This window comes from Macrobrachium rosenbergii, chromosome 9 (assembly GCF_040412425.1).
Source record: "Macrobrachium rosenbergii isolate ZJJX-2024 chromosome 9, ASM4041242v1, whole genome shotgun sequence".
Taxonomy (NCBI): Eukaryota; Metazoa; Arthropoda; class Malacostraca; order Decapoda; family Palaemonidae; genus Macrobrachium; species Macrobrachium rosenbergii.
The window spans coordinates 46,578,185-46,603,552 of record NC_089749.1 but is presented as its reverse complement, the minus strand read 5'-3'; positions in this window follow the sequence as shown (position 1 = coordinate 46,603,552).

Below are 25,368 nucleotides of genomic sequence, written 5' to 3'. Positions count from 1 at the left end.
AACCGAGTTGACCCGCCCCTGCCCGGTGCCAAGCGGTGCCATCGTGTGACTGATCTCGCTCTGAGAGAGCCTGGTGGGTTGGTCATGTGATAATAGTGCCAATATTTGCATGGTTATTCATCCCCTTAGCTTGTTTATTTGGGTCATTGTTTAGCGTCACTAATGCGAATTCCTTGGTCAGCAACACTGTTCTGTCAAAGATGATTCGTGCTAGAAAATATACACACAATACACACACACACACACACACACACACACACACACATATATATATATATATATATATATATATATATATATATATATATATATATATATATATATATATATTCATAAATATGTATTTATATAAACATATATATATATATATATATATATATATATATATATATATATATATATATATATATATATATATATATATATATATATATATATATATATATATATATATATATGTATATATATATGTATGTGTATATATATATATAAGATTTCTATCCTCTATATGTGTGTATATATATAAAAGATTTCTATCCTCTCTGGAGGTTAAATAATTTGTAGATTACCCCCACACTCACCTGTGTTGTATTTTATTTACATGTGTTTGGGATGGATTCCTTGTTGTTAGATTAATTAGGCCTTATGTCAGCGGGAGTTCTCTCTTTCGAAAGCAGCCCATAAATAACGAGTGGCCCCTCACAAAATTCTTGTTTTTTTATATAAAATGTTTTGCTAAAATACCAAATTGTTGAGCTTCCTGTATTTGGCTAACTAAAACTCTCCTTGGTATTATTGCAAATATTTTCGTTGATCATTTTGGAGTCCTAATATAATTGTCAATTGAAAATTAAGGACTAAATTTAGATTTAATAATATTCCCTAGAAGTATGACCTTCATAATGTCAAAAATATTCCCCATCGCTTTTTTTCATACCTTTCACAATATATTAACATTAAACCTTTATGAAAATTCAGAATGGCCCCACCTGGCCCAAAAATTTTTTTCATGGTGTTGCAAGGCACCTGCTAGGTGAATCAGAGTAATGAAAAATCTGAGATCTAAAGGTAGCATGATCAAATACTCTATTCCTTCTGAGAGAGAGAGAGAGAGAGAGAGAGAGAGAGAGAGAGAGAGAGAGAGAGAGAGAGGGAGAGGGAGGGAGGAAGGGAGAGAGATCAAAGTACTTATTGCAAAAAAATCGGTCTTAATCTGAGATCTGAGATTAACGGTAGCATGACCAGACTCTCTATTCATGTTTATAGAGAGAGAGAGAGAGAGAGAGAGAGAGAGAGAGAGAGAGAGAGAGAGAGAGAGAGATCAAAGTACCTAATCAATATAAAAAAAATTATTAATCTCATTTTTCATTTTGCTCGAAAAGAAAATATTTGCACAGACGGACCCCACTGAAGCCAGCAGCCTTTGATAGTGAGACCCTAGCAACCGAGTATTTTGCAGGCGGACCTCCAGCAGGCCTGACAAGCGCCAGTCTCGTCTGATCAGGAACTTTAAAAACACACAAGAGCGGTTCCTGGAAATTCGGTTAGTGTATTACCTGGGACAAACAACTTCGGGGCTATTGAGTAATGGTATCAAAAGTCGGTAGCAGCCATAACATGGGCCTATCTGTCATTTATATTTTTTTTGGGGGGAGGAGCGTTTGGCGTTGGGGGCCCAACCTGTATTCTACGAAAACGGATGAATATAATAATGAGTTTTATCGATCGGTTCACTTTTGTGTCGCCTAGACCTCTGTTTGTTTTGCGATTTCCGGTCGTGTTTGTTGCTGATAGCAGCTTCCGGGAACGGCCGGCTTGATTGATTTAGATTATGAACTGGCGTTGCAAATGACAAATATCATCGACCGGAGGTGCTTATTTTTTTTTCTGTACCTTGTTTTCCGTCTGTTTGCGTAAGCGCATGCGTATGTGCGCATAAATACATGTCCAAAGGTTCGTCTCTTCTCTCTCTCTCTCTCTCTCTCTCTCTCTCTCTCTCTCTCTCTCTCTCTATATATATATATACATATATATATATATATATATATATATATATATATATATATATATATATATATATATATATACATATATATCTTATTTATATATAAATAAGATAAATATACATATATATTATTTATATATATGAATAAGATATATATTATATATAAATTATATATATTTATATATATCATATATATATACATATATACAGTATATGTGTGTATGTATAGAGAATGAAAGAATTATAGCTAAACATCAGCCTAACATCCCATATGAAAGTGTACAGGACACGGCAACAGCAGAAAATATTTGCTCCTATGACGGGCGTATTTGCTTTGCAAAGTCGACAAACAACACGAGATTCGCTCCAACTGGCGCGCTCTGCATTCATACTATACATTACGCATCATGCATTATGCTTTGCACAGTGTTCGTGGGCTTGATGAGCTCAGGCAGAGCGTATTGCTTTGTTATTTATTGGGATTTTCTTATGCTTATGAGTGTAACTGTCTCTTGTGGATTTTACTGTCTTCTCTAACGTGCGTGCTATTCTGCAGAACTTGTTCAGAGGGTAATAATTGATCTTTTTGCGGTGTCAGTGTGCGTTTGTGTTTGTAATATAATAATAATAATAATAATAATAATATAATAATAATAATAATAATCCACAAACACCTCTTAGGTAATAATAATAATAATAATAATAATAATAATAATAATAATAATAATAATAATAATAATAATAATAACCCACAAACACCTCTTAGGAAAACTAAGAAGTCAAGGAATGTTTGCGGCTTAGTATTCAAAGTAAATGTAAAATGTAAATGTGACCAATAGATACTGTAATAATAATAATAATAATAATAATAATAATAATAATAATAATAATAATTCTGTGGATGTACGTAATTTCTGCGCTAGAGTTTCCTCCTCGATTCAGCATTTAGAGAATGAATGTTGCGGAGCTTTTGTTTTTTCTCTGGAGCCAACTTTTGTCAAAGGAAAGAGCTCTTTATTAAAAAATTAGCAGTAGTAATAAATAGAATGAGAAAGTGAGCATCAACAGTATATCTTCAAACTCGTTTTGGAGTTGTAATAATAATAATAATAACAATAATAATAATAATGATGTCAGGAAACAGCTCTGGCTGTGATGTTATCATTCTACAAGACGGTAGAGGATACATATTTTTTCTTTCTATTTGTTCCTGGTTTATGTTGATGATGATGATTATAGTAAGAAGTGATGAATGAGAACGAGAAAAGAAGCTTGATTAACGAAGATAATCACGGTTAATAAATTCCGCCCTTACAATCGCCGTCGTCCAGCCCGGGGACAGCTTTTCTCACCATTGGTCTTTTCTTATATTCCGATCATTTTTCATGGTATGAGGACACCATTGATAATGATATATATATATATATATATATATATACACACACACACACATATATACATACATACATATATATATATATATATATATATATATATATATATATATATATATATATATATATATATATATCGTACATACATACATACATACTTTCCGTTTTTTCGTGCCTATTTGGTTTTTAGTGACAAAGACGGGATTGTTTTTATGCCAATAATTTTAGCAATGGGATTTCTTATTTCTATCACTACCGATGCAGATATTCGAAATGACTACCAATCAGTTTCTGAAGCGGAACCAGCAGATCGTGTACAGTCATCTAATGACGTCATTAAGTCTTTAATACCCCGAATGCTGCAGCTGAACTGTGACATCGTTTACGTGAATGAGATGATCCACTGACGTCCATTGGTTGACGAAGCAGAACTCTGGCTGCGGTAATGTTTATGTTCAACGCAGTGAATGATACGTGATGACGATAGCAGCACAGTGGCTTGTGTATAAGTGCGTGATAATGATAAGCAGCGTAGTAGTAGTAGTAGTAGTAGTAGTAGTAGTAGTAGTAGAAGTAGTAAGCGTGAATGCACCCAGACAAACAAATAAATATTCAGTACAACCTAGCACATAGACATCCTGAATATTTTAACGTAAACACGAACACACAATTCAAAACATTTCGTCATTATTATTTTCACAAGTGCTTATAGCCTCAGTAGTACGCAACTACCTTGAATCTACACACTTGCTTTGTGGTAGTCAGTATACCTACAGGAAGTAGTGTATTATACTTCTGATGCCGTTTAGATGTAACAGGTCACATCCAAGATTTTCATTTTTACGTTGTTACCCATAAGGCTCTCCAGTATCAACTTCATAACTGGTGTGTCGACTAGAGCTGCCTAATTGATCGCATTCACAGCTTATAACCCATCAACAACACAGTTGTTGTTGATGCCGACTTTGTCTCGCGGGTTCCACAGGGTAGTGTTCTTCCTCCATTGCTTTTTCCTGATCTTCATTGATGATGTAAACTGATGTCTGGAAAGTAAGATGGTAGAGTATGCAGATGTTGCTACTTTAGTTACCATAAATACATTCTGAAGTAGCTTTTAACCTTTATCACATGGATCATTCACCGCCCCCACCCCCGTACGGGTTAGGGCCGTCAGTGCACCTCATGCGGTGCACTGTAGGTGTTATTTAAGGTTCTCTGCAGCATGCCTTCTGCCCCTAGCTGCAACCCCTTTCTTTCCTTTTATTGTACCTCCTTTCATATTCTCTTCCATCTTACATTCCACCCTCTTCTAACAATTGATTCATAATGCAACTGCGAGGGTTTCCTCCTGTTACACCTTTCCAACCATTTACTGTCAGTTTACGTTTCATCGCTGAATGACCTCATAGGTCCCAGTGCTTGGCCTTTGGCCTAAATTCTATATTCAATCAAGTCAGTTCTTATGGCTGCATGGGCCTTGGCAGTAAGTATAGTAAGGGGTGACAATCAAGAGAGAGGTGCTACTGATGCTTGAAAACTTAAAGAGGCTGCTTTGCTACTCGAGGGCGCCACACACTAATTCCATAGTTTTTCTTAACTTGCTTTGTTGTCTCTTATGTTTATTTTAAATGTTTTTAGTTTTCTGTAAAAGAAAACTATTGTGCTGGCTTTGTCTGTCCGTCCGCACTTTTTCTGTCCGCCCTCAGATCTTGAAAACTACTGAGGCTAGAGGGCTGCAAATTGGTATGTTGATCATCCACCCTCCAATCATCAAACATACCAAGCTGCAGCCATCTAGCCTCAGTAGTTTTTATTTTATTTAAGCATAAAGTTAACCATAATCGTGCGTCTGGCAATGATATAGAACAGACATCGCCGGGCCGTGGTTAAAGTTTCATGGGCTGCGGCTCATACAGCATTATACCGAGACCACCGAAAGATAGATCTGTTTGTGGTGACCTTGGTTATACGTTGTACAGAAAACTCAATTGCGCCGAAGAAACTTCGGCGCATTTTTTACTTGTTTTTATTCATTAGTTATTCGTTATTTATACGTTACTGTGTAGCTCTCTCTCTCTCTCTCTCTCTCTCTCTCTCTCTCTCTCTCTCTCTCTCTCTCCCCCTTTTGACGCATAGGCAATCTGTTCTATGGAAGTTTGCCTCGTCAGGCCGTAATGTTTTAGGATTATTTTTTATTAATTGTTTGAATACTTTGAGTGACGACGATAATAATAATAATAATAATAACAGTATTGGTAGTAATGTCGACAAGAAGTAAAATGCAACAAAAGTTACAGTGATGAAGCAGGCAAAATCGATAAACGATTTCATCACACATTCAAATTCCATTTCGGAATGATTGTTTACCGTTGGGAGGATGTTTGATGAAACCGAATCGAAATTGCTGTTCCAAATATTCTCCCGCGTTTTGTTCTAAATGACGTCCGCGTTCTTTTTTTTAAAACTCGTAATAATCTCTCTCTCTCTCTCTCTCTCTCTCTCGTTCCAGTTGCTGTTATCATTTTCATGTTTCATATGCTCTCTCTCTCTCTCTCTCTCTCTCTCTCTCTCTCTCTCTCTCTCTCTCTCTCTCTCTCTATCGTTCCAGATGCTGTTATCATTTTCATGTTACAAATGCGCTCTCTCTCTCTCTCTCTCTCTCTCTCTCTCTCTCTCTCTCTCTCTCTCTCTCTCTCTCGTTCCAGATGCTGTTAACATTTTCATGTTACAAATGCTCTCTCTCTCTCTCTCTCTCTCTCTCTCTCTCTCTCTCTCTCTCTCTCTCTCTCTCTCTCGCCGGATTTCTTCATCTTCACACCATCTGTGTCATTTATACATTACCTTTTGACGTATGGTGAAAGGGTACATGGGCTAAAAAGGTTGAGAACCACTGATCTAATCGCTTGCTGGCAGGCACGAGGTCAACCTTTGGGATAAATCTCGTAACAATCCACTGGTAACCTTCTGCGAAATCCATCTGACAGACAGAGGAACAAACAAACTCTGATTCCTTGTCAGATAAGTATGCAGCCCTGGAATTCTATTCTTGTTTCTGTTCTCGATTATTTCCAAAGCTGAATTTTACCACTTGCCTCTTGATGAGGTCCAACTTTTTTTTTTTCTCACCTCTTCTCGTAGTTTCTCGTAAGAATTATTATTTGTTATTAATTATGATCACTTACGTTTTTTCATATTACCACGGTATGTTATCTCTTGCGATGGCTTATTTCTTGAATAATTGTTGTTATTCATAATCATTTATATTTTCCAAAATCATTCTTTTTTTGTGGGGCAAGTTCATGTAAACAATGTAAATTGGCTAACTCTTCTTAAACTGATTTTGAAACTATTTCAAGTTCTCACATTCCGTTGATTAATGCCTTATTCTATTTGCGTTGCCCCATTACCACTCATTCCAGTGGCACCATGTACTCAAATTAAACCAGTACTGCTCTTGACAAGGTTTAGTCGCAGTCTTTATCTCTACTGAGCAGTGGACATTAACCATACCCTCAACCTCCCTTTTAAGTGGACTGTTCCACTGGATATTGAATGTCGCTAAGTACCAACTAAGCGTTTGGATATAACTGCGTAAGAAAAGATGTAATTAAACGTTTGGAAGTACTCTGTAGATAAGGACAAATAAACGTTATGATGTAAGCTACCGAATATTTGATATACCTCAATAGGTAAAGACAATAAAATCTGCATAGAAGTCCATAGGATTGAACCATATTAAATGCTAGCTTAAACCCCAGGTAACGTTGGTATAGAACTACATAGTAAAAGACATTAAATATTTGATTAAAACGTTTGCATGAACCTATATAGGAAAAGATACAAGTAAACGTTAGGATTGAACTACCTACGAAAATATAAACTAAATAAAAGCGTGTTTAAAATTTTTGTACATTTTTTTATTTTATACTTTTTAGTTTTGACAGAAATTGTAACCGATTTATTATTGTAATTAACGAAATTGTCGAGCCAAAAAAAGTGAAAAATCCACAGAGTTATTAACTTATTCTACCGAGTCAAAGAAGGTATAAAAATTCCAAGAGTTTCATACAAATCTTGAGATACTGGGAGATGTCACTGTAGGGTCAGTAGAGGTCACTGGTGACCTACTGATCATGTAAGGTTGTATTGTCACCGGGATTGAGTAACCATGCAAAATTTCAAGCCCATAGGACGAAGGGAACAGGTCGAAAATTGAGTTACAAGTTTTGACCGAGTTACAAGTTTTGACCCAAACAGATGCTATTGAGTTACAAGTTTTGACCCAAACAGATGCTATTGAGTTACAAGTTTTGACCCAAACAGATGCTATTGAGTTACAAGTTTTGACCCAAACAGATGCTATTGAGTTACAAGTTTTGACCCAAACAGATGCTATTGAGTTACAAGTTTTGACCCAAACAGATGGATTGAGCCACTGCAAACAGATGCTTTGTTACAAGATAACAGATGCTATTGAGTTACAAGTTTTGAAAAAACACTATTGAACGTTTTGACAAAAAACGCTATTGAGTTCAAGTTTTGACCCAAACAGATGCTATTGAGTTCCTTTTGACCCAAACAAATGCATTGAGTTAAAAGTTTTGAAAAGATGCTATTGTTACAAGTTTTGACCCAAACAGATGCAGAAGTCAAGTTAAAAAAAGTATGTAAAAAAACCCTTTAGGATAAAAGACATTGACCAAACGTTTGGATGAGCTCTACCTAGGAAAGACATTATTACAAAATGTCAGGATAATCTACACAGGAAGATTATTCGCAAGCGTTTTAGATAATTCAGTAGGAAAAACACAAGCTTAATGTTTTGTCAAAACGAAGTCATCGTTTTTTATCCTTTCATGGGAAAATACATTATAAAACATTTAGACTGTGTTAGTAGAAAACGTTTGTCAGGATAAAAGACACGTCAAACGTTTGAATCTCTACTTAGAAAGACTACAAAATGTCAGGATAATCCACAGGAGGATTATTCGAAAGTTAGGATAATTCAGTTCTACACAAGACTTAATGTTTAGTCTAGAAGTAATCTTTTTTATCCTTTCAAGTAATCCGCTATCCAGTTAGGTGTTATTGCTGTCAGGAAGTCAGGTCAAAGCAGTATGAATCTCATGATTAAATGCATGTAATGTTTTATTTGGTCAGTTTGGCATATACATAAATACATATATATATGATTTTGTGTGCGTGTATGTGTGTGAGCGTGTGTGTGTATGGGGGAGGAGCGCGTTTGCTTGTATATGTACGAATATACAGAGGCATGCGCGATAAAATATCGTTTCTCTCATAATAGCTTGAACAGTGAGTCGGCAACGAGCTTGGAAACAAATGAAGTCAGCACTTCAACAACACACACACACACACACGCGCGCGCGCACACACACACAAAACAACAGAGCAAGGGCAAACAATCAAACGAAAAAGAGAATGAGAGAGAAGATTTTTCTCGACATCTGCAACTCCTTAAAAAAATTAAAGAAAAAAAATGTATACTTTCGCAGAGACACTACAAATTGTCATCATCAGACTGGAGAGCCACCACTATGCTGTCTTCCCCTACCCCACCCCCTCTACTTGTACTACTCCCTTTCCCCTACTATTACTACTCCAAGTGCTGCGTACTCCGCGTGTCGGCGCGACATACAGACAAGACCAGGGGGCCATTAGGCGCAATTGAGTCTGATTGCGAGGAGCCTGGCTTTTGCAACCGTGGATACATTTTGGTACGTGAGTTGGTTTGTAAGAGTGGAGGGGCTCGCACTAGGACCATGAGGAGACGAAGGGCCTTAGCGCCATGGGTAGACATAGGGTTAGGGGTGTGGGATAGAGGGGTTGTGGGGTTGGGGAGCGAACGGTGTATATAGATTCAAAAATTTTGCTGAGCATTTTGGCGCAGCAGAAGTAGCAGTGGCTGGAGGAACGCTGATGGAAAGTAAGGATAAAAAAAAAATATTATGAAAAATGTCGTAGTGTTCACTTCAGTTACTATGTATATTTACTGGTGTTGGGTGTAGGGTAATGTTGTAGTAGTAGTAGTAGTAGTAGTAGTAGTAGTAGTAGTAGTAGAACAGCTGCAAGCCAATTGTTTGGAGGGTTGCTAGATAGAGGAAGTTGTAGATAACAAGCAAGCATGTACATGTAGTTGTTTACTGTTCAGCTGAATGCTGCTATGTGGATTAGTGCAAGGTTGTACGTAGACAAACACGCACACACACACACACACACGCACGCGCGCGCATGTGTGGATGGAATTATATGAACACCGAAAAAAATGAGTAAACCTGTAGCCTTATATGAATAGTCACACATACAAATATTCTGTGTGTATATATATGTATATATATATATATATATATATATATATATATATATATATATATATATATATATATATATATATATATATATATATATGTATATGTCATATATATATATATATATACAGATATATATATATATATATATATATATATATATATATATATATATATATATATATATATATATATATATATATGCAATGCCATGTTTTATACAAGAAATATAGATATTATAAAACAAGATTAAGTACAGGAAAACGACAATTTCTTTCTTAATTATTCAACAATTTCCCCAGGCAGTTACAAGTCTGAAATCCTGACAGATTCCTAGTAACTCAGCCAAGCATGGCTTAACAAGTCTGTGAAAAATCAGGTTGAAAATATGTCACTTAGGACTGGGCTTTCCATGGTGATGTTAGAAAAGATTTGTGGTTGAGTTTTATTTTGCCGTTTAAAGGAAGTTTGATAGAAAGAGAGAAAAATTAAGAAACCACTCGATGGAATTCAGGTCCTTGGAAGATGTGGATATTTTTAGATATGTACGTGATGCCTTTCCAAGGTTCATTTTCAGAAAATAAGTTATTCTCTCTCTCTCTCTCTCTCTCTCTCTCTCTCTCTCTCTCTCTCTCTCTCTCTCTCTCTCTCTCTCTCTCATTTCAGATGCTTTGTCATTCTCATATTTCAAACTCTCTCTCTCTCTCTCTCTCTCTCTCTCATTTCAGATCTGTTGTCATTCTCAACAAGCGTTCTCTCTCTCTCTCTCTCTCTCTCTCTCTCTCTCTCTCTCTCTCTCTCTCTCTCTCTCTCTCTCTCATTTCAGATGCTGTTGTCATTCTCATATTTCAAGCGTTCTCTCTCTCTCTCATTTCAAATGTTGTTGTCATTCTCTCTCTCTCTCTCTCTCTCTCTCTCTCTCTCTCTCTCTCTCTCTCTTCAGATGCTGTTTTTCTTTCATGTTTCAAACTCTCTCTCTCTCTCTCTCTCTCTCTCTCTCTCTCTCTCTCTCTCTCTATGGTTTTAGTAGCACTCTCTCTTTTTCTCTCATCTTAAACGAAAATATAAGATGAGAATTATTTGTTACGTTTTTCAACGGTCTTGAAGCACCATGCAACGCCCCCCACCCCCTTCAGGTACAACAGTAAGGCAGAGAAACAGGTCTTTGGTCCTGGTACAGACCTTTTATGTTTGCCGTCGCAGAGGTTCGCTTTCTAGCTCGAATTTCGTAACGATGTCTGAGCCTTTACTGTGATGCGTAAATGTTCAAATTCCTCGTTCATCGTAAGGTTATGTACAACGTGGGTTATTTTAGTAATGGTTTGAAAAGAAATTTTAACAATGTTTTAACAAGAAAAATAACAATAACTCAAACAGCAATAAATTCATTCTTCTTCCAAATCATGCATCACGAATTGTGAATCTTTCATTTTAATAGACACTTGTTGCGATTCCACGTTAGTCACTAAATCTAATAGTAAGATGATCGATGTTACCAAGCGCTTAAAGTTAGATAAAGAGCTCAATTTAAGATTTTGGGCTACGTTGCAGTTGAAAACATTAGAATTAGTCTTGTGATTGTATGGGAAGAGGTTGGGGTTCCATTTTATTCAGGAAATCCTGCGTTCTTAGCAGCGTCCCTTTGGCCCCTATTTCTGCAACCCTTTCATTCTTTGTACTGTACCTCCTTTCCTATTCTTCCATCTTACTTTCCACCCTCTTCTAACAATTGTTTCATGGTGCAACTGCCAGGTTTTCCTTCTGTTACATCTTTGTAACCTTTTACTCCCAATTTTCCTTTCAGCGCTGAATGACCTCATAGGCCCCAGCACTTGGTCTTCGGCCTGAATTGTATATAAATTGTATTCTGCATTAACGTGAACTTGTACGCAATTTTTGTCAGTCAACTATTGGGTGAAATTTCCAAGTATAGCAGTACTTTTATATTTATGGGGAAAACGCCCCGATTCCACTTTTAGCAGTAGGTCCTACACCAACAACATTGATATTATTATTTCAGTAGATGTAACCTATTCACATGGAGCAAGCGCACAGGAGCCATTGACTTTAAATTCAAGCTTTCAAAGAATGTTGGTTTCTACCTCCCACCGCAGATCCCACACTGCAGCAGTAACTGATCTTGATACAGAGCCAGTGATTTTTCATCTTCCTTGGGGAGACGCGAACCCGCGACATCTGATTGGCATGCCACGACACTAAAAATCACAGAGAGAAAGACAAACAGACAGACGAACCGTCAGAAGTAAATCTAGGCTGTGATGCAGAACTGAGCATGAAATATAACCTTGCACTTTGGAGATAAGTGTTCTGGATTCCGCATTAATCAGTAGGTCATGTAGCTGCGTGACCTGTTTTACCAACTTTGGAATGAACTGAGGGAGATCAGAGGTATGTCCAGTTGAGTTGTTGCGTGAATAAATGATAGCCATCTTATACCTAATACGTAAAATATCGAGCAAATAAATTCCAGTTTGCACCGTGAAGTAGAACCATGGAAGACGTATTTAACTTGCAGAGTAAAAAGGTCGAAAAAACCTTGGTTGATTTTTGGAGTAAAAGCCTTGAAGACTTACATTACGAAGTAGGTAAAAACGCGTCATAAATCTAGGAAACAAGAAAGACGTGTTTTACAGTCTAACGTAGAATACTGAAGTAAAAGCAGGTTACACAGCGGCGTAAAAACATAAAGGACGTATTTTACCAACTGGGTAGAAAAAATGAATAAATCCAGTTTGCAGTGAGGAATCGAAACCTGAAACCTAGGTGCAGTCTTCTGTGGGGCAAAAAACTTAATCCTCGTTTTTGTCCAACTCCAGGAATTTTTCCTGGGTTAACATTGTGATTGGAATGAAAAGAATTTGGTCTCTGATGGTGGATGGGACACAGTCCAGACGTCCATATCAGGCCTCCTACCCCCTTCATCACCTTACCACGCAGTTTACGGTGTAGGCCCGTGCTGGAATAAAGCTAATTTAATCTAAAACAACCTTCCAGTAAATGCTCTCTGTCTCTCATAATAAATGCTCTGTTTCTTCAACTTGTTCCAAATACTATCTCTCTCTCTCTCTCTCTCTCTCTCTCTCACAGATGCTAATTTCTCTCACTTATTTGAAACGTTATCTCTTTCTCTCTCTCTCTCCAAATGAATAAAATGCACAATAATCTTGAAGCTGATGCTGCTCTGGAGAGGAAGTAAGGCCAGATATCGCCCAAATGGCCGCCCCTGGAGACGACATTCGCAACAAGCGTATCCCATCTGCCAGTCTTGCAACTTTTGTGCATATTTGGCCAAACGCTCTTTCGCAGTGCTTTTTTTTGTTATCGTGTATGGGATTCTCTGTAACATAAAGGAAGTAAAGACAAAAGGGAAAACAACTGTCACTGAAATATATATAATTTTTAGAAATAAAATATGACTAGGTTTGCGCATTCTTCGAGGGATTATCAACATATTATTACCCCTGTCAGTTTTTTTGTTTTTGTTTTATTACCACGCCAGTAAAGTTTTGTGGAGGTAGTGTTTACACCCGTGTCTGCGTGTTTGTTTAAGTCAGTTTGTCTGTGTCTGTCTGTCTGTCTCTTTGTTAACAAAATATTTCGAGAACAGGTGGCCGGATTTTTACGGATTTGGGGAAAAAACGTTCCCAGGGTGACTCCCTCCAGTCGAATATCTTTTGAAGATTTCATGATACGTTGTCTATCGTCCATTCCAGTTGTTATTTTTTGTCATTTTCAGTAACATTGAAGTTGATAGCCATTTGGAGTCCAATGTTAGTAAAGATGTATAAAGAAATACTAACCACTAAGGATCATATGTATACTAAGGATTGAAATTTAATTGAAGCTGATCCTCACCATTTAGTTACACATTCTCTCTCTCTCTCTCTCTCTCTCTCTCTCTCTCTCTCTCTCTCTCTCTCTCTCTCTCTCTTCAAGTTCCTCGTTCTACGAATCGGTAGAGTTCTTCGCTAGCACTCTGCTAGGCCCGAGTTCGAGTCTCCGCCCGGCCAATGAAGAATTAGAGGAATTTATTAATGGTTATCGAAATTCATTTCTCGCTATAATGTGGTTCGGATTCCACAGTAAGCTGTAGGTCCCGTTGCTAGGTGACCAATTTGGTTCTTAGCCACGTAAAATAAGTCTAATCCTTCGGGCCAGCCCTAGGAGAGCTGTTAATCAGCTCAGTGGTCTAGTTAAACTAAGGTATACAGTACTTTAACTTAGCTCTCTTCATCCGTCGGTAGTAGACAGATAGAGAAAACAAGATGCCGAGACTCGTCTATATTATGGCTTTTATCTGTAGCAAATTCGTTTGCTGCATTGGTATTGCTCCTTATTTGTCCAATTGAGACTGCTGTTGGGGTTCTTGTGCCATTGCGTGTTCCCTCTTCATAATCAGACTGATCACTTCTGAGTGCGATACGAGTTAGAGCGTGCTGCGGCAAAATGGCATGTAGCATTGACTTACCTGTTCGTTCAGAAAGCTCTTGCAAGAGTGATTGTGTGCATACTCAGGTCTGTAGAGTTTCGGCGTCGTTGGCATGCATATTCATTCAGAATACTCAAGCATGTTCAGTCATTCATCAACTATGCACATAGGAGGTTAGCCCGCTTATGCAGGCGCTAACGGCCAGGTACCAAGCGTAGTAAAGAGGTGGTGCATTACGTAGAGTAATAAATAAATGAATAAGAAGGCGCGGCCTTTCGAAACGAAATTGATACATTTTCATTCCTTCAGTGCCCTTCACTTTAGCGACATATTCCCACTTCAAAGCTTACAGTTGCTCTTCCGTTACAAGTGTCTGCACTTCAAACCCTTTCAAATGCATTCCTATAATTTTTACTTCAGCGATCTGCACTTCTGCGGTATACTATTAGCCTCCATTTTAAATTAATAATCCATAATACTATCGGACCTCTAATCTTTACTTGAGCGATTTTTTTCTTTAAGGTTTTACTCGTTACATTATTTACAGCAAACAGTACAAATACCCACTTACAAACACTTATTTAAAATACACTGGTTCCAGCCTTATATCAATTGTTTGTGAATTGCTTAAACAATTTGTCTTTTAAGATAGAATTTATATTCCTTCGCTAAGTAAACAGGTAGCTTTTATATGCATATGAACCTAAGTAACTTGAATTTCAGTAACAAATACTTCACATGAACGTCATTACTTCACAAGTTAAGGAAAAATGATGAACTCTGACCTGTGCAGTGTGTAGTTATAACGGGACTAAAACAGCTAATAGGAATCTTAACCAAATGCGAATGATTCAGGTGTTCATGTTTATTGACGCTGTTGCACATAACGAGGAACCCTACGCACAACGGAAGGAAGAAGGCTTTTGTAGCGCTTGTGTTGCCATGCGTGCAAGCATTCGTGATGGCGACTTCACGCAAGAGTGAACGAAGAACTTAACGCACGGTTATGTTAGCAATGGGCTTACACGTGCGCGTGCGCACTCAACAGCCACAAGGGACTTTTTATGCCAACTCAACCCCCTCCCAACATTACCACCAAAGGGCCTGTCTTCCCCCGAACGCATATCGTTTATTATTTCTTGCATGACCTCGGTACTCTGGGGATATTTTGTACTCCCATTATCAATCACCTATGCGTAGTTCCTTCAAGATAGGTATTCTCTTGAGCCGGAGAAGTGGAAACCGAGGTCTCTCGCGAGTCAGCCAAGAAGAATGAGTAAATTATGTGTGAAAATGCTTGTGATCGGAATTCTGCTTGGCCGCAACCAAGATGCGAAAATGTTGAGGCAGGACAACCTTTTGTTATATATATATATATATATATATATATATATATATATATATATATATATATATATATTTATATATATATATATATATATATATATATATATATTATGTATGTATATATATACATATATAAACACACTTTCTGAGGACAGTCTTTCTCTCAAGAAAATTTCATTCAATGCAATGCACTACTACGCGTGCATTCATTCAGTGAATAATATATATATTTATATATATATAGACATATATATACATACATATATTTCGATGTACTTCACAATGAAAACTAAGGAGAAACCACAAAGGAAGAAAGGAAATAAAGATATTAATTTGTTCCAACAGGTTCGCCCTCCGTCAGGCTTCTTCCGGGGAACTTTATTGACTGATTAGTTTAAGGAGAATATATACCGGACATATATTTACATTTGACTAAAATATTTGCACAAAATAAAAACAAATAAATTTAGTAAATTTTTTGCACAGCTCTTACAGGATAACATAAAATATACAATTGACCATTACATAGTTCGTCCAACACAAAGTGAACAATCTGATAAGGCTAAATAGACAATTGTGTTCATTCCTAAGTCAAACCTATACTGTTATAGAAGTTATTGTTCTATATATATATATTGTATACAGGTTGTTTCGATTAGGCTTTTTGTAATAGATTTTATTTATAATTTAATAGAAACACCCTATATATAGCGAGAACAATAACTTTAATAACAGTATAGGTTTATTCAAGGCAAATCCGTTCCTTCTTCTTATAATGAAAAATAAACTTAAAGTATATATAATATATTTACTTGGGTATTCACACAGTTGCCTGTTTAACCTTATTAGATTGTTAGCCCTTTCTGTTGGACGAACTATGTACTGGACCACTGTATATTTTATGTCATCCTGTAACAGCTGTAAACACCATTTACCATATTTTATTTTTATTTTATGAAAATATTCTAGTCAAATGTAAACACATGCCAGGTATATGGTTTTCTGAAACTGATGGAGGAAGAAGCTGTTGGGACAAATGAAGTTCTGTATTTCCTTTCTTCTTCTGTGGTTTCTCCTTCGTTTTCAGTGTGGAGTACATAGAAGTATCTTCGTGGCTGACAGTATTACAACTGATATATATATATATATATATATATATATATATATATATATATATATATATATATATATATATATAAATATATATTATATATACATATATATATTGTATTGATACGTATGTAAGTAAATTATATATGGTACTATGTATGATTGAAGGAAAGATAATTTTTAGTATACCGGGGAAAGTGATACAAAGTAGGCAAATAATAAATATATTGTAAAGGGGGAGAATGTGAGCAAGTTCTTTAGGAGGAATAAGAAGTTGTTTGACAGGAAATAATATAGGATTGTTAATTAACGAATGGGTCTCAGATAAAAACAGATCCAATATATGATTAGTCCTGGAATATATTTTCAAAGGTTTGTTGAAGGGAAAAGATAGAAGGGAAGCAAGAGTTGAATGTCGCGGGGATGGTAAGGCTTTGAGATTGCTGCCGGAAGTGACTATTGAGAACGTATGGAGGTCAATTAAGAGGTTGAAGAATGGAAAAACATCCTAAGTTGATGGGATTACAAGTGAGGTCAGAGTTGGTGGTGGTAATTTGATTGAGTGGCTGACCAGAGTTTGTAAGGTATTCCCGGAGGAGGGAAAGTTTCGAAAGCGATGGGTGAAAAGAAAAATTGTTTCATTTTGTAACAGGTAAAGGTGATGTAGGAGACTGTAAGATCTTATAGAGGCATTACATTTTAATGTGTCATGGAAGGTATATATCAGGATTTTGATTGCGAAACTAAGACAGATAACAGGATATGGGCATCGTTGGTTTAGACACAGAAGAGGATGTTTGTGTGTGTTTGAATTATGTGAGAGGTTTGAAGTAAAAGGAGAAAACGTAAGTAGCATCGATGGACCAAGAAAAATCTTATTACTGAATAAATAAAGGGGGAATGTGGTCTATGTTTAGGGTGTATGGTATAAAGGGTAAGATGATGAGATCGATTAAAAGTGTTTATGACAGAATTAAAACTTGTGATAAATATGTAGATATAAGAATGACTGGTTGGATGCAATAGTGAGTCTGAGACCAATGGCTGTTTAATATTTTTTTTAAGAAAATGAAGCCACAATTCAGAGAAAGGTAATTACACAGGTGCAAAATTCCAGATAAAAAAATGAGTCCTGAATGCAATTTGGAATAGTTGATGTCTAGATTATGCCAGTGCTGTTTGGAATATTGAAGAGAGTGCAGAATCTAGTGAAAGAGTATGCAGTGTATGAATTAATAAGGGTATAGTAAATGGCACTGAGTATCATGAGTGTAGAAAAGGAAATAAATTATACTATGTAGAAAGTCTATTCATACATTAAAATGACTTGATTGTACTTTACTCTATAATAGATGGCATAAATAGCATTAAACAATATGATTATCCTTGAAAAATATATATTGGAGAATATTTTTTAACAGGAAAGTAATGGCATTTATGTTTTTTGCTAGATCATCTTTCATTTTGATCAGTCTAGGAAATCTGTATCTATGCAATTTCTTAACAGAGAATCGCAAAATTTAATTCACATTTCCTTATATTTTAATGGGCAGTATCTGGTATAATTAGATTTATACTATGTAACATTAGAAAGGCAATTATAGTAGTTTTTGCGTGTTGCAGAAAATGTATGCGCCCCTATTATTTTTATGGGGACATTTTACACGTTAAAATATACTGTTTTTTTTTAGCTCACCATTTTGACATTGCATTTTTTTTTATATTTTAAAGAGTTAATTAAACTAAAACTGTCCACCTTAAAAAGTAAGCGAAAAAGAGTATAATGAAAATTCAGTGAGATATGGGTCAGAGTTACAAATGCACAAAAATCAAGTGAATACGCACTGAGTTTTTATGGTAGAATATATATATATATATATATATATATATATATATATATATATATATATATATATATATATATATATATATATACAACATATACACATATACACACACACACGCGTGACATTTTTATTCTTGCAAATTATCTCTACAAATAACCAGTCTGTGTATAAACTAAAAAGGTGTAAGTTGGAAACCTGATCATGGTAAGTGCAACCCTTGTGTAAGCTATTTTTAAGGTATAAGGAATGCATGAATAACCGACGGGTATTAAGAGCTGAAAAAGAATTCTTGCATCTCACAGGAACACGGCAACAGTGCTGTCTAATTTTCGCTGCCGCCACTGTAACCGAACTACCCCCTCCCCCTTTCCTAGCGCCCTTAGGGGTCTTCCTTCATCACCTTAAAAGGTAAACCAAAAATCAATACACTGTACCGTAGTTGGGAAAATGCTCTCACGCTCGTTTGGAACTTAATTGGTCGTTAGCGTCGCTGCCTGGCTTGCAAGTTTTGTACCTTTGTTGCAACTCCAACTTTAGTGCGGAGTTACCAACTCCTTGCGAAGTGAGGAGTCACTTTTTTTATTACTTATACTCCAATTAATATTCTTGTCTGGACTTTTGTCTTGGAGTAAATTTAACAACAAAAACCGTGTAATTGGAAATGCAAGGAAATTATATTGTGTCAAACGAAAGTTCTAAAATACCATCTTTGCCAGTGCAGACTCCCCACCCTACATCCCTCCTCCAATGGTACGGTCTCAAAAAAAAAAAAACTAATGAATATTTAGACTCTGTAAAAACCACTGAATATGTAAAAACCACTGAATATATTATTTTCATTTCTTTGAAGACAAATCCAGATGAATTCTATTACACAAGGTCAGGATATTTTGAAGTATCAAGTGGTTTGTGTTTGAAAAATTTAAAGGAAAAAACTAAACACCTGGGTTGATTTTTCTCAGAGAGTAAATAAATATGAGTAGGACTGTTAATATTATTATTATTTTCAGCCTTTGGCTACTGATGCACCAAGGAACACATACATATTAGAATGCTTCTATATAAAAGAAGTTTTTCCTTGAATTTAATATCCAACAGTGATTGTTGAAATAACAACCACTACTGCGCCTAGATCACTGAAACATGCAGTTTATTTTGCTGATGGCGGTTTTTTTTTTTTTCTTTTTTTTTTCTTCGCTCTCATGCTTGGCAACGAACCTTTCAACATTATGCAAATCCTTCACTGCACTTTATATACTGCCTGTCACAGTCTCCCATTTTTCGTACTTCGTTCTTCCCCCCTCCCCCCCCTCTCTCTCTCTCTCTCTCTCTCTCTCTCTCTCTGGCTTCCAGTCTAACATAATATCAAGCAACTTTTACTGTAACGATGACATTGTAATTACGGTGGTTGAGACACTAATTGCCTTGTTGAGGTGGTTTACGTGGTTAGGATGTGCCTGGTTGTCCTTTTGGGTTGTGTGTTGTTTGTTGTTGGGTAATCTGTTTGCGTATAATGCAATCCTGTCTTCACGCTGTAAACATGTAATTATTCACTCATAAACTTATTTTTATTGCTTTCAGACATGCATTCATTGTGGGACAGACAAGTGGTATTAAGAGTAATTTGTTAATAAGCCGAGTTTTTCTTATAACCAAGCTATTATGACGTGGCACGTTATATAGGAATAAATGCATTTCTCTGTTATGCAAACGAGCAGTGAAAAACACTCATAAATTATTCAAAGGTGGTTTGCATTCACATTTTAAGAGGGAATTTTCTGACGCTGACGTTTATGGTATTTGTACAAACAGAATGGTGGCCTTATATATATATATATATATATATATATATATATATATATATATATGTATATATATATATATATATATATATGTGTGTATGTGTGTGTGTGTACATCCATATATGTATATATACAACATACATACATACATACATACATACATACAGTATATATCCAACGTAAATCTTTTTCCCTGAAGAGGGGTGACCCCAGAGAAAACAGTTTAACTGTCACTGCCACATTGACACTTTCAGTGCTAAATTTGTTTATAAAAACCCTGTGCAGTAAACTTCTCCAACATTATCCACTTCTACCACATCTTATGCCACGGAAACGTTCATCTCAACAGCCAGAACCTATTATCTTTGATACAGATTCAGCATATGAAGGTCAGTCAGTCAGCTGAAATGGACAGCTACCAAAGGGAAGAAGTTCTATGCTACCGGGACACTGGTGTCCTAAGAGGCGCCAGGACATAGGATTAATGATCTGTATCCCAAGGCGGAGGACTGCCTTAGTGGAAGGTTGTGGATCACTGGTGGAGAGGAAATGTCAAAAGACTGTCTTTATCTTATGGACGCTTTGGTTGGGAGGAAATGCTCCAGAATAGCAGATGAACCATTGCGTGGTAGATTGCGTTGCTGGAAAGTCACCAGATAGCTGGGGGCATTGGGTTTGCAGTCCCGTGCGCTCTATTGCAGACTTTGCCTTTTGTTTTTGTGAGTAGCACTGAGTTGTTATTACAAATAGGATTCCATTAGTTTCGTTGTTATTGGTAGTATGTTGCTTCCGTTGCTTTTGTCATTATACATCGCGGTGTTTCCATTGTTTTTCTCATTATAGTTGTATTTTACTTATTTTTATTGTCATGGCGGTTCCTTTGTACTATATTATTAATGACTCAATTAAATTTGTTTTTATTTGTATGGCGTCTCCATTGTCTATGTTATTGTTGCCATCGTGGTGTCTCCTTGTTTTTTGTTGCGTTTACTGTCTCCATTTTTTTTTACTGTAATAAATATGTGCGTTGTTTCTGTAGCTGGTATTACGAGTATCTTCATGTTTTTATTGTTATCAAGATGGCGTCTCCTTGATTTTTTTTAATGAAAATTATTTCTCCTTAATTTTCGCCATTACAGTGTCTCCAGGTTTTATCGTTGTGATCTCGTGTCTCCACTGTTTTCGTGTTTAATACTTGCATGTCCATCGTTTTTGTAATTATCATTATCTTGTTGTCACCAAATTTGTTGCATTATGTGTTCCCGTTGCTCTTGTCGTTAACCTGATGTTTGTTGATATTTTGGCATTATAAATTTGTCGTGGTGTCTCGATTGTTGTAGTTACTACAATTCTCTCCAGTGTTTTTATTGTCATCGTGTCTCCAGCGTTTTTGTTTTATATTCCTTCCATTCCATCTGCTGCCTTCACCTGCTTACCCTATCAGCAAGAGAGCTGAAGGAACCGTTCTTTGTTCGCCATTATGACGAGGGCTGTTATCAGAATCCATTCCCGGTGAACTCTGTGCCCTTTTAGGCCGCGGATTCCATGTGACCCTTTGTGACTAATTCGACAAACATGTATTCTAGCGGGTGATTCGGTGGTCAGTGACTCTCCCATACAGGTTGGGCTCTAACGATGTCATAGTCCTACCGTGTGTAGCATGCGATCTGACATTATCGTGATGCGTTGACAGAGAGATTCCTTGTAAATTCGGACAGGGTTGGCTAGTGCTCCGGAATGGATGTGAATAATGTCGTTAATGTATTTTATTCGAGTGCATTTTGCTTTGTTGTTATTGTTATTTACCTCAGCCAATCAGAGAATTGTTGTGGTTCGATTTATTTGTGCCTGCTTGTCTGTTATCAGGATTACGGGGAAGCGAATGAGCGGGTTGTTGTAGAACCATGTGTGAACATTGAATGACCCGTTCCTCGTTGGATGGGTCGGTATAGTTCTCGGCTAGCACTCTGCTGGGCCCGCGTTCAAGTCTCCGACCGGCCAATGAAGAATTAATAGGAATTTATTTCTGGTGATAGAAATTCATTTCTCGGATTCCACAATAAGCTGTAGGTCCCGTTGTTAGGTAACCAATTGGTTCTCAGCCACGTAAAATAAGTCTAATCCTTTGGGCCAGCCCTAGGAGAGCTGTTAATCAGCTCAGCGGTCTGGTTAAACTAAGATATACTTAACATTTTTTTTACAGACGACTACCATCTGGTAGGTATCGGTGACGATCATCGACCTGACGAATCTCCAACTTTGAGACCACGCCAAATCATCACCAATATCCGCCGGATGCGTATCATAATTGGGAATCCGCCAATGAATATTTTCACTAAATTTTATCAAAAACCGTTCTCCCGTTCTCGAGATATTTAGTTCAAACGCATGCACGTACTACTGTCGCCTTGGCGTAGGTCGACATTTCTCTTAATAGGCGAGGCTCCAGAGCAAAACAAGATTAACTTTATTGTTATTATTATTATTATTATTATTATTATTATTATTATTATTATTATTATTATTGGTGTTTTAAGGTATTCTCTCTGCTTTGCCCGTATCTGATCATTCATGAAGATAGAATAATGGATCCATTCTTATAATCCATCAAAATTACATTATTACAGCACATTATGAAGAGTAATGGTGTTTATAGTTCAGCTCGACGCGTTGCCGATGAGTCTTTTTTTGGGGGGTGGGAGACATAAAACGGCTGAAATGGCGGTGGGACAATTATATATATATATATATATATATATATATATATATATATATATATATATATTATATATATATATATATATATATATATATATATATATATATATATATATATATATATATTCGTATGGGTGGGTGCGTGTTTGAGTGTGTGTGGGTGTGGGTGTAGGCGTGTTGTGACCACGCGCGTTCATGTTTAACAGTTTTTTATTAATACAAATATGGCCTCCCTTATCACCACACCTTTCTTTTTTAATGAAAGTTATCAGTCAGTTCCTATCACCTGCTGGCTCGATGTTGACCTTTGTAGATTAGCGTGTGCGGAGAGGAGAGTACGAGTACTCGTGCGTGCGTTTTAACTCTTTCACCAGAAGTGGGGAGGGAAGGGAAGGGGATTTCCTACGCTGCTACCCCCTTCATCATTTACTATTCCCAGATAAGGGCGATAAGGATATGAACAAGCGATCTTTATCAGGTGCTCCTCGTACTAGCTTTGCACTACGGCTTGGGCTGACACGGCAGGGGGAGGGTCCCTCGAATCCAACCTCCTTGGTCCCTAGGGCGGCGGGTGTTGTGGACTGGGGGAAGGGGGTTGGAGGTAAAGCTGTGACGGCAGGTGGGATTATCATTTTCAGCGAAAGAGAAGAGGTGAAATAATGGCAATAAAGGTGGAAGTGAGAGACGTGAACAGGATAGATTTTGGTGAAGAGGTAGAAAACGGGGCAGAAAAATGGAATGGAGAGGAAAAGAATAGACGGAAGGATTGGTCGTTTTTCTTTAAATGAGGGCTGATGGTATAATAGAGAGAATGAAAGTACAAAGCGAAAAGAAAAAATAGACCAAAAAAAGGAAGTGAGTAAATGGGAAGAAAGAGAGACGCAGGAGAAATGGGAAGAAAGAGAGACGCAGGAGAAATGGAAAGGAAAGAATGTTTGTCGCCGAAAGAGAGATGATAAGGCAATGGAAAGAAGGACTTGACAGAAAAAAGTACAAAGATAGGAGGTCAAGTAAATGTGAGGAAGAGAGTTTGTAAGAGGAAAGAAAAGTAAGGAGAGAAAAATCAACAGTGGAAAAAAGGTGAAATAAAGAGGGCGAAAGATGGGAGGAGATATACATTTCGGTGAAAGGGAGAAAACAAAGAAGGATGAGAGAGAGAGAGAGAGAGAGGATGCGATAGATTAAAATGGGAGTCACAAAACCTCCAAAAAGAGAGTTAAAAGAGAGAAAAAGATGCTGAGGAAATTGCGTACCATATGGACATTCTTTTTTTGTCATTGCAAGGGGTGCGTGATGCTGGCTCTATTCTTCTTTGTATATGTATCTATGTATATATGTACTCACGCACACACACACACATACACACATATATATGTGTGTATGTATATTTGAATGTATGTTTATATGTATACATACGTACCCATATATTTATATATATGCATATATGCATACATACATGCCAACGTCACCTAGGGTCAAGAGTAAAAGTTATGAGACCCGCAACATCGTCTCTAGGGAGGGCTCTAGATTTTTGGGACCACCCCATACGAAGGGGACATAAGATGCAAGATGTGTGTGTGTATATATATATATATATATATATATATATATATATATATATATATATATATATATATATATATATATATATATATATATATATATATATATATATATACAATATATAAATACATACATATATATATATATATATGTATATATTGTGTGTTTGTGCCATAACGACCACCTCTATTTACTTTGTAAAATAATCCGAGATTCCTGTATCTGAACGACCTTTTAAGACTCACGAGAGGCTGATATCCGCCAAAAAGAGAATGTGCCATAAATATTTAAATCAGTGCAAGATTTAGGCAAATCCACTCACATGTGATATTTGATTGATGGGTCAGAGTAGAATATTCCTAAACATATCGCGTCCAGGGAGTGCCACTAAGAGACGCCGCTCTCTTCAAGTATTCATGGCGATTGGCACCTGGCAAATGGGTAACAGTCCCCGACTCCATGTTATGTGCTGAATGATGCAGAAGAAGAGTCTGAATGTTGAGGAAATTCAGGAACTGGAAAAGAGAGGAAAGGGTATGGATGTTCAAGGGTAAGAGTGCAATATAGATTGAGGGTGGAAAACTCCACATGAAGTACAAAACGGAGTTAAAAGCTTAATCATAAGTTGAGAAGCTTGACGAAAGTATAATTCGAAATCCCAGATGAAAATTATAATTTCCATTCTTTTTGTAACACACCCACGCACATGAATATCTACGTGTGTGTGTGTGTGTGTGTTAATTCGAGCGCGCTTGTGTGTATGCAGTCATTTGTAAGTATAGATTTACGCAATTGGAAATCGC